The sequence below is a fragment of the Microtus ochrogaster genome, chromosome 1 (genome assembly GCF_000317375.1).
Source record: "Microtus ochrogaster isolate Prairie Vole_2 chromosome 1, MicOch1.0, whole genome shotgun sequence".
Taxonomy (NCBI): domain Eukaryota; kingdom Metazoa; phylum Chordata; class Mammalia; order Rodentia; family Cricetidae; genus Microtus; species Microtus ochrogaster.
Genome location: NC_022009.1, coordinates 51,933,015 through 51,946,566, shown reverse-complemented (window position 1 = coordinate 51,946,566; position 13,552 = coordinate 51,933,015). Strand labels below are relative to the sequence as shown.

Sequence of the window (13,552 nt, the reverse complement as noted above, 5' to 3'; positions counted from 1 at the left end):
TTTGAATATTTGGTCCCCAGTTAATGGAACTATTTGGGAATGATTAGGAGGTGTGGCCTTGTTGGGGGAGATAATGTCACTGGAGGTGGGCTTACACCAGGCCTGGTGTCTGTCTCCCTGCCTGCTGTCTGAGGATCAGGATGTAATGCTCAGCTACTGCTCCAATGCCATGCCTGTCTGCTTCCCCACCATCATGATCTTGGACCAATCCTCTAAAACTATAAGCAGACCTCCAATTAAATGTTTTTTGTATAAGAGTTGCCTTGGTCATTGTGTCTTTTCACAGCAATAGAACAGTGACTAAGAGCCCTCACATCCGGTCACTAGCCATACACTTGCAGATGTAGAATACAATTAGATGTCAAGGTCTCTGGCAGGAGACTAGCCCTTGTAAGGTGATGGTCTGGGTGGATGGTAGCATTCTCAATATTCCATCTTTCATTCCCCAGCTTGCTGTGTACAGGCCTTCTCTATAGAAACTCTCAGTATCTCCAGCTTCTAGGGCCTTGCATTTCTCCTTATAGGCTATCTCTATATACACAAAATTTAAAAATGAATACCATTTTTAAGAAGCTACTTTACTGGGTGGACTGAATGAGGGCAGAGGCATCTTAATTCTTCTCCTGTCCCTACATTACTCCCCCAGACAGTCTAATAGAGACAACCTACTTTTGCTTTTAAAACTATGTGGTATGGAAAATGGATGACAGCGGGTGTGGCAGAAAACGTGCGAGAGCTCTTCGGAGCTGCTGTTCGAGTGGCTCTAGATGCTTGGCCTGCTTTGCAACTGATTTAGTGCTGGAAGAGGTGGAAGATTTCCTTGGGGAGCTGATGACCACTGAGTTTGATACAGTTGTGGAAGATGGGAGCTTGCCTCAGGTGAGTCAGCAGCTACAGACCATGTTCTACCACTTCCAGAAGGGTGATGGAGCTGCTCTGCTGGAGCTGACCTCTCCTCAACCGCCTGAGCCAAACTCCCAGACTATTAAGGAAGAGGATATAGTAGAAGACGGTTGGACCATTGTCCGGAGAAAGAAATGAATAGGGCAGTAAATGGCTTGGGTATTATGTGATGTGGGAGTGTCATATATCAATCTGTTGATTTCACTGGTTAAGCAATAAAGAAACTACTTGGCCCTCATAGGTTAAAGCATAGGTGGGAGGAGTAAACAGAACAGAATGCTGGGAGGAAGAGGAAGTGAGCTCAGACTCAACAGCTCTGCTCTCTGGAGCAGAGATGCCATGCTCCCCTCTCCTGGGAGGACGCGGGGATAGCCCTGCTCTCTGAGGCACACGCGATGAAGCTCCGACCCAGGGTGGGCATAGGCTAGATTCTTCCCGGTAAGCACACCTACCGGTGCTATGCAGATGATTAGAAATGGGCTAAATTAATATGTGAGAATTAGCCTAGAAGAGGCTAGATAGAAATGGGCCAAGCATTGTTTAAAAGAATACAGTGTCCGTGTAATTATTTCGGGGTATAAGCTAGCCAGGTGGCTGGGGTGCTGGGGACGCAGCCCCGCCGCTCTTATTACAATTATGAGAGAGTTTTAGGGGCTGTTTTGGAGGGTTATACACCTCTAACCATGATAACCATATTCCTTCCTTGTTCCCCTGTCCTTCCCTCCAGGGGAAGAAAAGCCTTGGTTGTGTTGATGGGACCTATTCCAGTCCCTTGAACCGTAAGGTACCATATGAGAGATAAGACCAGGTTTCCCAGCATAGTGCCTCGTAGGTGCTGTGAATGTCAAGATGGGTGATGACTATGGCTGTGGTTGGAGTGGAAGCCAGATTTGTGGACAGTAGGCAGGTACATTTGTGGAAAGGACGAGAATCCACAGTGGGAGGCTGGCTGGATTGGGAATGGTGAGATAAACATGGTTGGAAGAGTAAGTGTGGCACCTCCCCAATATCCGCACCCCAGCCTCCCATGGAGCAACTCTTTATCCTGCCCAGAACTCGCATCCTCCTGTGAATGCTCCCACCCTGAATACTCTTGAGTTTGGAGGGCTTGATTAAGTGGTGAACTTGAGAAAGTTGGGCTGTTTAAAGTCCAGGGATGAGGCTTAAGACCTTAATAACATAGCACCTTCTTGTTTAATCCATGACTTAACCTTGGAATCGGCCTTCTGAGAGCTGAGCTTCAGAGTTCAGTGAAAGAATAGTTTCGCACCCCCCCCCCCAGTAACCTTGGACTTTGGACAAACGAAAGGACCATAACAGTGCTCTGAAAGTTACTGTAAGCCTGAAATAAGATGTATTTTTCTTAAAAAAAAAAACTATGGAGTATGACACACATATCATTAAATGGGTATACAGTTCACTGGCATTTAAATGTTTATATTGTGAAGTTGCCTTTATCGTCCATCTTCAGAACTTTTTCATATTCTCAAAATGAAATTCTGTATCTAATAAAAATGAGTTCTCCAGTGAGCTAATCTATGATCTATTTTCTGTCTCTGTGTTTACCTTACTGCAGGTATTTCATATAATTTGTGTTATGTAATATTTGTTCCTTTCTCCCTAACTCATTTCTCTAAAAAGTATCTTCAAGGTTTATACATGTTATAGCATGTACCAGAGTTCTACTTTTTAAGTGCAGACAAGATTCTATTATATGTGCAGGCTGTTACACATTTTGTCTAGCTGTTCATCTCTCAATGGACTGTCAGCTTTTCCACTTTGAGGCTACTGTGAATACTCTTGCTGTGAGCTTTGGTACGTAAGTAAGTCTGTCTTAGATAGGGTGGGATGCAGCGGGGCTGACAGAGTGCTTGCCTACTATGCTGACCCCTGGATTTGATCCCCCAGCACTTCAAAGGCTGGGCCTGTTGCTATAGAACTGTCGTCCCAATGGAAGGAGGAGAAGGAAGATCAGCAGAAGATCAAGGTCATTCTCAGCTACAGAATGAATTCGAGACTACCTTGGACAATAGGAGACCCTGTTTCTAGAAAAACAAAAGCTCAACATTCTAATACAACTGTTTCCATCACAATATTCAGGAGCATCACTGGGTCATGGTAAATAATAAATACCCTTGACCTCATGCTTGTCTTACTTCCTAAGAGTGGATGCTGAGGTTAAACCAATAAACTGCTTCCTTTGCTTACTACTCCAAATATCAGCACGGGTAACCTGTGAGAGGCCAACCTTTAACGTGGCAAACATTGAAATTGTCCTTCCAGTGGCTACATGTCTTGGATCATCATCTCTCCCTTCCACCATCAGTATTCAGGATCAACAGGTGGGCACCTGTTGAAGCTGGGTGATGGGCAGGCAACAAACGCTTCTCTTCTACATTTAGTTTTGGTCCTCGGCATTGAACTTGGGCCTGACACTTGCTAAGCAAGTTCTTTACCACTGAGTTACATCCCCACCCCTACTCTTGTGGACATTTAAAATAAAAGAAAATGTTTATTCATATAACAAAAACTCAAGCTCTGACACTAACTGTGTGACTGAAGGGACCACCAGGGATTTATGTAACCATCTGTTTTTGGAACTGAATGGTTAATTAGGGATCAACTGGTAATTGTTGGATTTCATTTTTTGTTATATAATTGTATTCATGATAACCAACCCTTAAGGCATCTCCTATGCCTATGACATATAAACAAATCATATCACAGGTCATTTTTAGAATCATTTTAACTCACTTATTTATGAGCATACACGATAACATTTAAATACCATTTAAATGCCTCCTGCAATGGCACTGCACATTTCCCCCAGTGTTACTGAAACCGGTTGCGATTTTTCCTTCAAGATACATAAAGTACTAGAAAAGTAGCCAAAAAAAGAGACATGGACTCAACATGGTGCCAAAAATAATAACAGCTCTTGAAATGTTAAACAGTTTCTCAGAGCTCTTCTTGCTGCCCCCTCCTCCTGCTCCCGTTTGGAGATGAGCCTCCCTGGCTGGCTTCCTGTTCATGTGGTGGGCCCATTCTCCTGAGTCAGCTCAGCAGCTGTTGGGACGGATGTGTGGGGCTGACGGGAACAGCGATGGGCGTGGAACGGAGAATGTGGAGTTTGAGCACTTTAGATTCTAAACGGGGGAAAAGGCAACAGAAATGATGAATTCCTGCTTCGAGGGCAAATTCCTTTCTTGTCAAGCCTCTGCAGGCCTCATAAAATGTCCTTGGGTGAGCTCCATCGGCCTGTTTGCTTCATTGTCTTGGTGGAAGAGGAGAGGATGGCGATAGTCTCAGGTCTGGCACCATAATTCTGCAGGCACAAATCATGTCCTGTTATGAAAGGCTAAAGGTCATGGGAGGAGGTGTGAACAAGTTAGTCATTTTTTTCATTATCACTTTGGGAAGTGCATCAAGACATCTCAGCCGTAGCTGGCTCCCGAAGTCTGCTCATGAGATTAGGGAAAGCTGGCATACGGACTCAAACGCAGTCCTGGAGGGAACCATCAGCGGAGGGCAGCCAGTACATCCTGGGCCGTCTGCTGCTCGGACAGCACCGACAGCACCGGCAGTGTGTGTGGAGCCTCTCGGTGCTTTCCTCTCAGAAATGTTCTTGAGGTCAAGTCCATATACAGCGAGTTCTCTTTCAGGCATATGTCGAGTCAACACTAACGCTTATTTTTTGAAATATTAATTTAAAAGTAAGATTAAATAAGATAATGTGCATGTAACTTGCATCCAGTATTCTGCTCAAACCAATAAGCATCATTTCTTATCTATGCTTACCCTAGCAAGGAGCATGACAGATTTCATTCTAAAGATCATATGCATGCACTCAGAAAGGGTTATCACCATGCCTTCATTTCATTTTCTGTTAGTGTGATAGAATACCCTAACAAAAGCAACTCAAGAGGAAGGGGGCTTTTATTTCTGTCTCACAGCTTAAGCTTATAGTCCATCACAGTGGGAAATCAAGGCAGAAGGAGCTTGAAGCCGCTGGTCACATCACATCCACATTCAGGAAGCAAAAAGCAACCAATGCCTGTGCTGAGTGAGCCTTCCCCATTGTGCTTTAGTCCAGGAATCAAGATCACGGAATAGGGCCACTCACTTTTAGAGTGGGGTTTCCCCGCATCATTTCATTTAATCAATAGAACCCCTGACAGTCCTGTCAGGAGTCTAAATGACCCCTTAAGGGGCGCCTGCAGGCTTGCTCCTAGTGATCTTGAATCTGATTGACAATTAACAGTAACTACCGCAGGCAACTACCCTGTGTGGAGCACTGATTTTGGTGTAGCAGGCTACCAAGGAGACCAGACTCCTCTTCTCATCCAGTCCTAGAGGATAGAAAATGCACAAGCAATTGTTAAACTGAAAAATTCCACTTAATTGCTAAAGTAAAGCAAAGTCAACGTCACGGGGTGGGATGGGGTGGGACAATGATAGCGGGAGGGGAAGTTGGATGGAAGATAATCTGAATGACCAAAGGAAGCTTCAAGGGTAGACAGGTGACAAAGGGGACCTGCCTGTGAGGGTGTGGGGGAAGGGTCATCCCAGGCAGTAGTGAAGCCCCCAGGAGCACACCGCTGAACAGCATGGCACATACAGTGCATACAGAACTGCATTCCTAGTCCCTGACACTTAGTAGTTCCATTTTCAGGGCTTCAAGTGCATCATCATCAAAATACACAGCCAGTAGGCAAGCTGGGCCTATTTGATGAGAGGGAACAAATCCGTTGGTGTGAATGGAGTGTGGAAGCTTAACCAACCCTGCATCGGCACTACTGGAGCTCAGTGCCACACATTTCTCCTGGAGGAGCTGCCTCGGGTTTGGGGAGGAGGTCCTTAACTCCCTGCTCTTCAAACACTGGCCTCTAAGGCCAAGTTTGGGAGCTGGGATGACTTCTGCTCTTCCAGGAACCTGGTGTGTGACCTCCAAGAGCTCCTTTAGACTACTGTGCTTTTGTTCATCTGTAAAACACAAAGATTGGTTGAGAATGGCACATGCAGAATCCAGAAGTTAATGTGCTTTCTGTGTCCTGGGGATGCTGCTACCGCCAGTCTCAGGAGCTAGAACTCTGGATTTCCGTCCAGAGCTCAGGTGAGGTTGCTGCCACCTGCATCCCCACCCCTCCCTACACTTTGGGGTGGTATGAGTTTAAATTATCTGTACTGTGCCTTCTAGTTTTCAACCTAGGATTTGGAGTTCTAAACTTATGAAGACATAAAATTTCAAGCCCTTAATCTAATCTGAATCGGAGAAGACCTTGATCACTAAGACACATGCGACCCTGCTGCAATACCAGCCTGTACTGCTGCAATACCAGCCTGTACTGCTGCAATACCAGCCTGTACTGCCTTCTAAGATACATGCAATGCTGCTGCAATACCAGCCCGTACTGCTGCAATACCACCAGCCTGTACTGCCTTCTGGGCTGGCCACCTTTGGCGACCTGAGGTGGTTACCTCATCTCAGATGTTGGCTGTTCACACCTATTCATTGCAGGGTGGAGCTGTGAAACTCCTTATCAATGCGAAATCCTTATAAAGTGTGCTGAGGTGAAACAAGGGAACCTCACTGCTGTGCTTGTGGTCTCTAGCAGGAATGGAATGCTGAGCAGTAGTCAAGGCGCACAATCTCCATCCACACTATTGGGTTAGTAACTCAATCATTAGGGTTATGCAAAATGCCTCAGGTGTGTGTAAGTCCAGACTTTACCTTCATTACTGGACTAGGATTGAGCTGGAATGGTTGGGAGGCAGGTTCCAAATCTAGATTTGTACTAATGGAAAGAAAGTTCTTCAACCCAGTTTCCACAAACTTCTGAGATCCCCAAACAGGAAGTGGAAAAACAGTGGAAGAATCTCTAGGTCTGTTGACTCAGATTGACATGCTTTGCTGCCAACCCCAGGCCCTGTGATTACCGTGTTGAGTTGTTAGTCCCACGCAAGCTATATTTCCATCAAATGTGCTCTTCTGAGAGTCCTCTGGGCATGTACTAAGCCCAGCCAGCATGTCAATAAATAACATAGCAGAATTACCGACATTCCATTTATCTCTCAATGTTTTTAGTTTTTCTCCCAGATATTAGTTCAAAGGGTCATAATGCCATGGAGCATCCATCAGGGGGATGGAAAAAAAATGAAATAGGGCTTATTCTCCCTCCCAGTTCTCAGGCTATGGTGGCCACTCCCTGGGGTAAAACTGGGCGTTTTAGAGGAGAGAGCAGAAATGCTTCTCAGTCAGTTTGCATATTCAATCATCTTTTAAAAGTTGTTTGTTATTAGCAAATAATCTCTGGTGTGCTTGCATAAACATATACTGCAAACAAGGAAAACTGCTGAGCAGAACTCACTGAGACACTGGTTCTTTTGTATGAAGATAGTAGGAAACAAAATCACAGTAAAAGAAAACACCCCTTGTCTAAGAATTGAGAGCAGCCCAAGTGATAACAGCGAAAAATATTTAGATACGATTCCCACCAGCTGAGGGCTCTGTGTTCATATGAGACACAGCACAGAGAAGAGGCCATGGGTAGGCAGTGATGTTAATAGAGCAGAACCTGAGTTCATTTGACTTTACAGACAAACAGCAGGAACTCCTAACTTCCTATCAGACCACAGGTGAGCCTTCCTTCGTAACTTCATGCAAGATGTTCACAAAATTAATTAAATAAACCAATGCAAATCACAGGCCAGTATCCAGACATCAACAACAGTGTTAAACATCCCTCTTCTGAACACAGCAAAGAGCCAAAAGTTAGCAGAAACTCGTTCCTTTATTTCCTGTTTCATTTCAACCTGCCCCTTGTTCTTTGGAAGGTAACAACGACTTTTATAATCACCATGCCGAACTGAACTACGGCCCTGACAAGAATTAACCTGGCCATGTCTACTCCAGCCCTGTGCTGATGACAGAAGTAGAGGTTTCATTCTGGCAAGGTAGCAAACTTGAACTAAAGACAGTAGACACACCATCTGGGTCAGGCACTGCGCTAGACACATCTCTTGTTCATGCAACACAGTATATGACAGATTCAAATTAATGGAGAGGCTTCACTATGGCTCATAGTTTCAGTGGGTATAGTCCATCACCACGGGGAGCCACTGGGGTCGCTCTCTATATTCTGGTGTGAGCGTAAAGTGACAATACTTTCCATCACGTCATATCAGAAATCCCGGAGTTACACCACAACTGGACTTCGGTGAGGTCTTCAAAGCCATTCCCTTCGCAGACTCCATCTGCCAGCTAGAACCCACACTAGGAAGGTTTCATAACCTTCAGAAACAGTCTTGTCAACCAAGGACCAAACCCATAAAACCTAAGCCTGCAGCAGCCACTCCATCCAGTGCAAACCCTTGTCCCGTGGTCTTCTCAATCTTTCAAAGGATTTCAGTTACTTCTGGGAGACCATAGAGACATGGGCCTCCAGAACCATTCACTTTCCAAAGGACCAGTGTGCATCCATGGCCACAGTAGGAACGTCCAGATGAGGAGCATCCTGCTACCAGGTCTCCCATTGGCAGAACTTAGATTCCATCTCTTGCCTTTCCAAAAGTCCCTGTCAGCCCATCTGCCCTGGCTCTCTGTGAAAATACTTTCTGAAGCAAGACAGCTGCAGGAGATGGTACTCAATACTTTGGCCTCGCTGTCTTGGTCAAAACAATGGACAAAGGACTAACTCACACCAGATACCTCCTCTGTGACCTTCCCTCTGCTGTCCAAAATAGAGCTTGATTGATCCGAAGGGCTTCTTCTCCTGAAGCCACAGAGGGATTCTGGCGAGTTCCACCACCTTTCTGTGCACTTCCTAGAAGCCCCAGACAAAAAAGGACATGTGCCTGGAAACACCTGCAGCAAAGCTGCCAAAGGCAGCAGCTGTGGAGAATTCCTGCTGAGATGTTTCCTTTGACTAGGCTGCAGGCTGGCTCAGGAACCAGGCAGGAAGACTCAACTCTTGGCCCAGTGAGATCTAACCACAACCCATTCAAGTTTGTTCAGGCATCTCCTGCTCCTTATGCCCTATTTTTACTTTCTTCTTTGCTTCTCTCAGTAGCCTAGAAAAGAGTTGAGAGCCATAAATACTGTTTCAGAGAGTGGAGATCTGGGACTTTATCAGTGAGGAGGGGCATGATCAAATCAAGGCTGACTCAGAGATGCCTGATGTGGCTAGCAGGGATATAACATGGTACGCCCCCACACCCCTTTTCATGCACGTACTTGTTCTTAGAGAGACACAATTGGAGAAAGCCCTGGGTGACTATAAGAAGCTCTGTGTGCTAGGCAGGCACTGTGCTGGGAAAGGAAGGACAACATCACATTGCCACTAACCTTCATTTCCATCAGCATTAAAGGATCACTTAGAAATCCCAGCACCATGATCAAGGATGACAGAAATGAGAACGAGGAGCACCCTCTGCTCCCAGTCTGGGAAGAGAATTTGAGGTCATTTAGTACCAGATTCCTCTATTGACTTCTAACAAAGAACCAGTGTCCTTCCACCAAATGGGAAGAAGGGAGAACAATCCGAGCTTCAGAACAGAGCCTTGCTTGGGAGCTCTATAGACACCTGTTCGAGGGGAGCTCAGCTCAGGCTCCAGCATCATCCAGGGACCATGGGCACCCAGAGCTATCAGTTTGCTATACAACCGCACCTGGAATATAACAGCAGGCAAGAATATGCACCCTGTGCACTTATGTTCTTGGGGAAGACACTGTCCATAAATACCCATGTTGAGACTAAGTGGATTAGATGGTAGATGAAGCATGCATAGGAGCCAGGAATGAGAGAACCAATGAAACTGAAGTTTAAAAGCAAGATTCTCAGAGCAGGTGCCTTAGAAACTGGCCCTGGAGTGAAGAAGACCAATGGGAGTAAGACCCACTCAGTGAGCAGTTGTTGAGGGTCCCCTCCATGGGAGCCCTCCTGGTGATATGGGTTTCTGAGCCCTGTAGGAGGAGGGCCTGCTTGTTTGTCCCGGCTGCCTGGCTAGCTTAACCCTGAAATAACCACATGGACACTGCATTAATTAAATCACTGCTTGGCCCATTAGCTCCAGTTTCTTATTGGCTAATTCTTACATCTTAATTTAACCCATTTCTGTTAATCTGTGTACCACCACATGGCAGTGGCTTACCAGGTAAAATTCCCAGCATCTGTCTCTGGAGGATCCATAGCATCTCTCCCACTCTGCTTTCTTCCTCCCAGTTCTGTCTTCTCCGCCTACCTCAGTTCTGTCCTATCAGGCCAAGGCAGTTTCTTTATTCATTAACCAATACAAGCAACACACAGAGGGGACTCCCACACCAGAGCCCCTAAAGTCAGGCTCAGTGTACTCTGCTCCGTTTATAATCTTGCTGTGTCATGCCTAGTGTTTAGTGTCTTCCATCAGCATCTTCTGCCACATTGGTTCAGTCTAAGGTTGGGTACTTTTTAAAGGAATAAAGTCCATTTAGCTCACAGTTCTGGGGGTCCAACGGTAATTACACCAGCATCTGCCCACTTGGTTTCTGATGAAGACCTCATGGTAGAATGATCAGAAAGTCAAGTATGTCAGAGACATCACAGTGAGTGGGGAAGCAAAGCATCCAACGTGAGAAGCCAAAATAACTTCGTATGAACCTGGTCACTATGTGATTCACACACTCTTCTGACAGCTCCACTAACCCCTTCAAGAGCATGGAGCCCCCAGAACCTAAGAACCTAATACCAGTGCTGTAGGGATTAAGCTCAACATGAGGACTGACGCATCCACGCCATAGCACTTAGTAAATGTTCAACTAACAGCCAGTGTGAGGTGCTTGGTGGAATGGCTTCTCAGGTCTGTTCTTTTCCCAGCCAATGGCCTTCTAGACTTAGAGAAATGGATGGTGACACATGACAAAAGGACATTAAATAAGACCTTAAAAATTCTGTCAGATCTCTACATGCCTTGTGTAAGTGCTCAGAAGGGACAGGTACCTGAAACTCAGCCAGCTGAGACAAATGCTGAAGTCTTCCATCTTGTCTAAGGTGCCATAGAACCTGACCCGAAGAACAGCTCTCTCTAACTAACCTGTGTTCATCTCTGCTCCTCACGGCATCAGGCTGTCTCAGCTGTCCCGTCAGATGCTCCGAGTTTCACCCATTTCCCTGGCCCTGAGCTTTTTGCTCAGCTGCAGCAGCCATTAGCAAGACTAATGAATATGGCCAGCTTCGCCTTGCCACTTGACCACTGTCTGTGGACTGGATGGCAGGGGTCTTCGCCACGTCATGTTCCCACGAAGGGCCAATGGGTGTCTGTCTGCATTACACACTGGCCAGGAGTTGTGACTGGAAGTGCAGGGGATTACAGGTAAGCAGGAGATTCCTGCCTCTAGTTCCAACTCCCATGGTCTATTTCAAGAGCATCTAGCACACAGCGGGTAAAAGAGGGGAAAAAGGGAAGGATTGCTGCATGTTCCCTGAGCCCCTCTGTGTATATTTGATGTCTTTGTATAAGGGTAACCATAAAAATATAAAAATGCATCTTTGACGCCTACCCAAAAACTCAACCCTTGAACTTAAAAGCAAAATAAAAAACAAAACAAAAGGAACTTGGATTTCCTGACAGAAATGGGCATCCTGTTTTCTCTCATTCCTTAAGTCTGTTTGTGCCTTAATAGCTCTCTCTTTCTCTCTCCACACAGGAAATGAATATCAGATGATTGTCCCCTAGATTAGTGTCACTCTTTTATAAAGACACCGCTCACTACCTGCACATGCCTTTGTGTGTGCACACATATGTGCTTTCCCCAACTCATAAATAAATAAATATAAAAATAAAACCCCAAACAGTTGAGTGCTTTTAAGATCTGCTCCGAAATCTTTTAAATTCAAATAATTTCCAAGGGTTTTATTTAATTGAGTTCATAAAATGCACTTTGTTTTTTCTCTACCCTAGATCAGCAAAGGCAATTTTCAGACTGACTCTAGGGGATTACGTTTCTAATGTGTTTCTTCCCCAAGACCAACTTACCTGATTGCCTCGTTTTTAGCTGATGTCCATTGACTAACATTCCTGTGGTAGAGGATGGCCAGAGGGTAGATGCTGTGTCTATTTCCTGAGAAAATAACATCTGCTTTTCATATGTTTCTTTGATAGCTGTAGTTCTTGGATCAGGTGCTTAGCCTGTGCCTGAGACGACTTTTAGCGAAGCTTCATTTTGATGTCAGGAGGCTTATCAGTTCCTGTAGATCTGCCTAGATGCAGGGTCTATCTACAGAAGAGAAGCTTTTTATGCTGGAACATTTTCCTGGGAGGCCTCCATCAGCTGATTATGAAGCCCCTGCTGGGCCTCACCTCCCGGGCACGCTGTGGGCAGCTGGTTTGTAGAGGAATCTGAGAACAAAGATGTATGTGGAAGGCTCAGAGAGATATCATCATGGAAAAAAAAAAAAAACAAAAAAACCTTTGGTTCATTTGGTTTACAGGTCCTGATGGTTTGGTCCTTAAGGAAACACAGGCAGGAACTCAGGCTGGGCTGAATTCCTGATGCGGAGACCATGGAGGAGTGCTGCTTACTGGCTTACTTTTCATGGCTTGCCCAGCTTGCTTGTTTATACAACCCAGGACCACATGCCCAGGGATGTGTTGTGCCTCCCATGTTAATCACTAAACAACAACAGCAAAACAAAACAAAACAAAACAAAACTTGCCTACAGCCAATCTAATGATGGTATTTTCTCAATTGAGGGCTCTGGCTTGTGACAAATTAACAAACAACAACAGCAACAAACCAACTCACTCATCTGGGTTCCCACCTGGCACTCCACACTACTCCACAGGCAGTCCCCCTGTGTCTCCACTGAACAAAGAGTACTCTTCCAACTCCTTAGGCTGGAAGACCCTGCCAGGAAGCTGCCAGTCACTTTTCCCCAGCTTCTCCCCTGCACATCAGTCCCAGACCAGACCAGACCAGACCAGACCAGACCAGACCAGACCAGACCCACTTTCCCTTTGCCCATCTCTGGATGCTTCCTTCCAGAGCTCCGCTCTCTCCTGATCTCTCAACATACCTTCCCAGGTCCAGCTTCAAGAGAATCTCCCAAGAACCCTTCCAGGTAGTCCTCCTAACCTGACTCATTTCTTCCCTACCACTTCCCAGCCCTGGGCCTCTATTCTTCAGAGTCGATGAGAAGGATTAGTAAAGGAAGGGAGACACCAATTAAGTGAATCCAGGTGGGTCCTGTAAATCCATTTTCTGGGAGAGAAGCACACTGTTTGTGAGATGGAAGCCTGGTGGAGGCAAAGCAGGAACATATAGTGGATTTCAACAATATGAAGCATTCCAGAATATTCTAGCATGCTGAAAGATAAACCCCCACAAAACTGGTAAGGGCAGGACAAGACCCAAATGTCTAGAATGTGAAACAAGGACTAGAATTTGATCGTGTCTTTGCCGGTGGTGATGGCCTATGAGCAGCAGGAGTGTAGACTGCCTTGCCTCTGAAGAATGCCTAAGCATCTTCATGTCCCTCAGATTAAGGCCATTGAGCTGGGGTGGCAGAGTGCATAGGTTAGAGACCTTATTGGATCTTGCAGGCTCTGCTGCCTCATTTACCTGGCTTTGAAGCTCTCTCTTTTTTTTTTACTTCTCCAAACTTTTTTTTTATTT

General features: G+C 45.6%; 1 pseudogene; it reads left to right on the top strand.

Moving 5' to 3' along the window:
• Positions 1 to 703: 703 nt before the first annotated feature.
• On the top strand, positions 704 to 1,041 carry LOC113456818 (annotated as a pseudogene).
• The last annotated feature ends 12,511 nt before the right edge of the window (positions 1,042 to 13,552 follow it).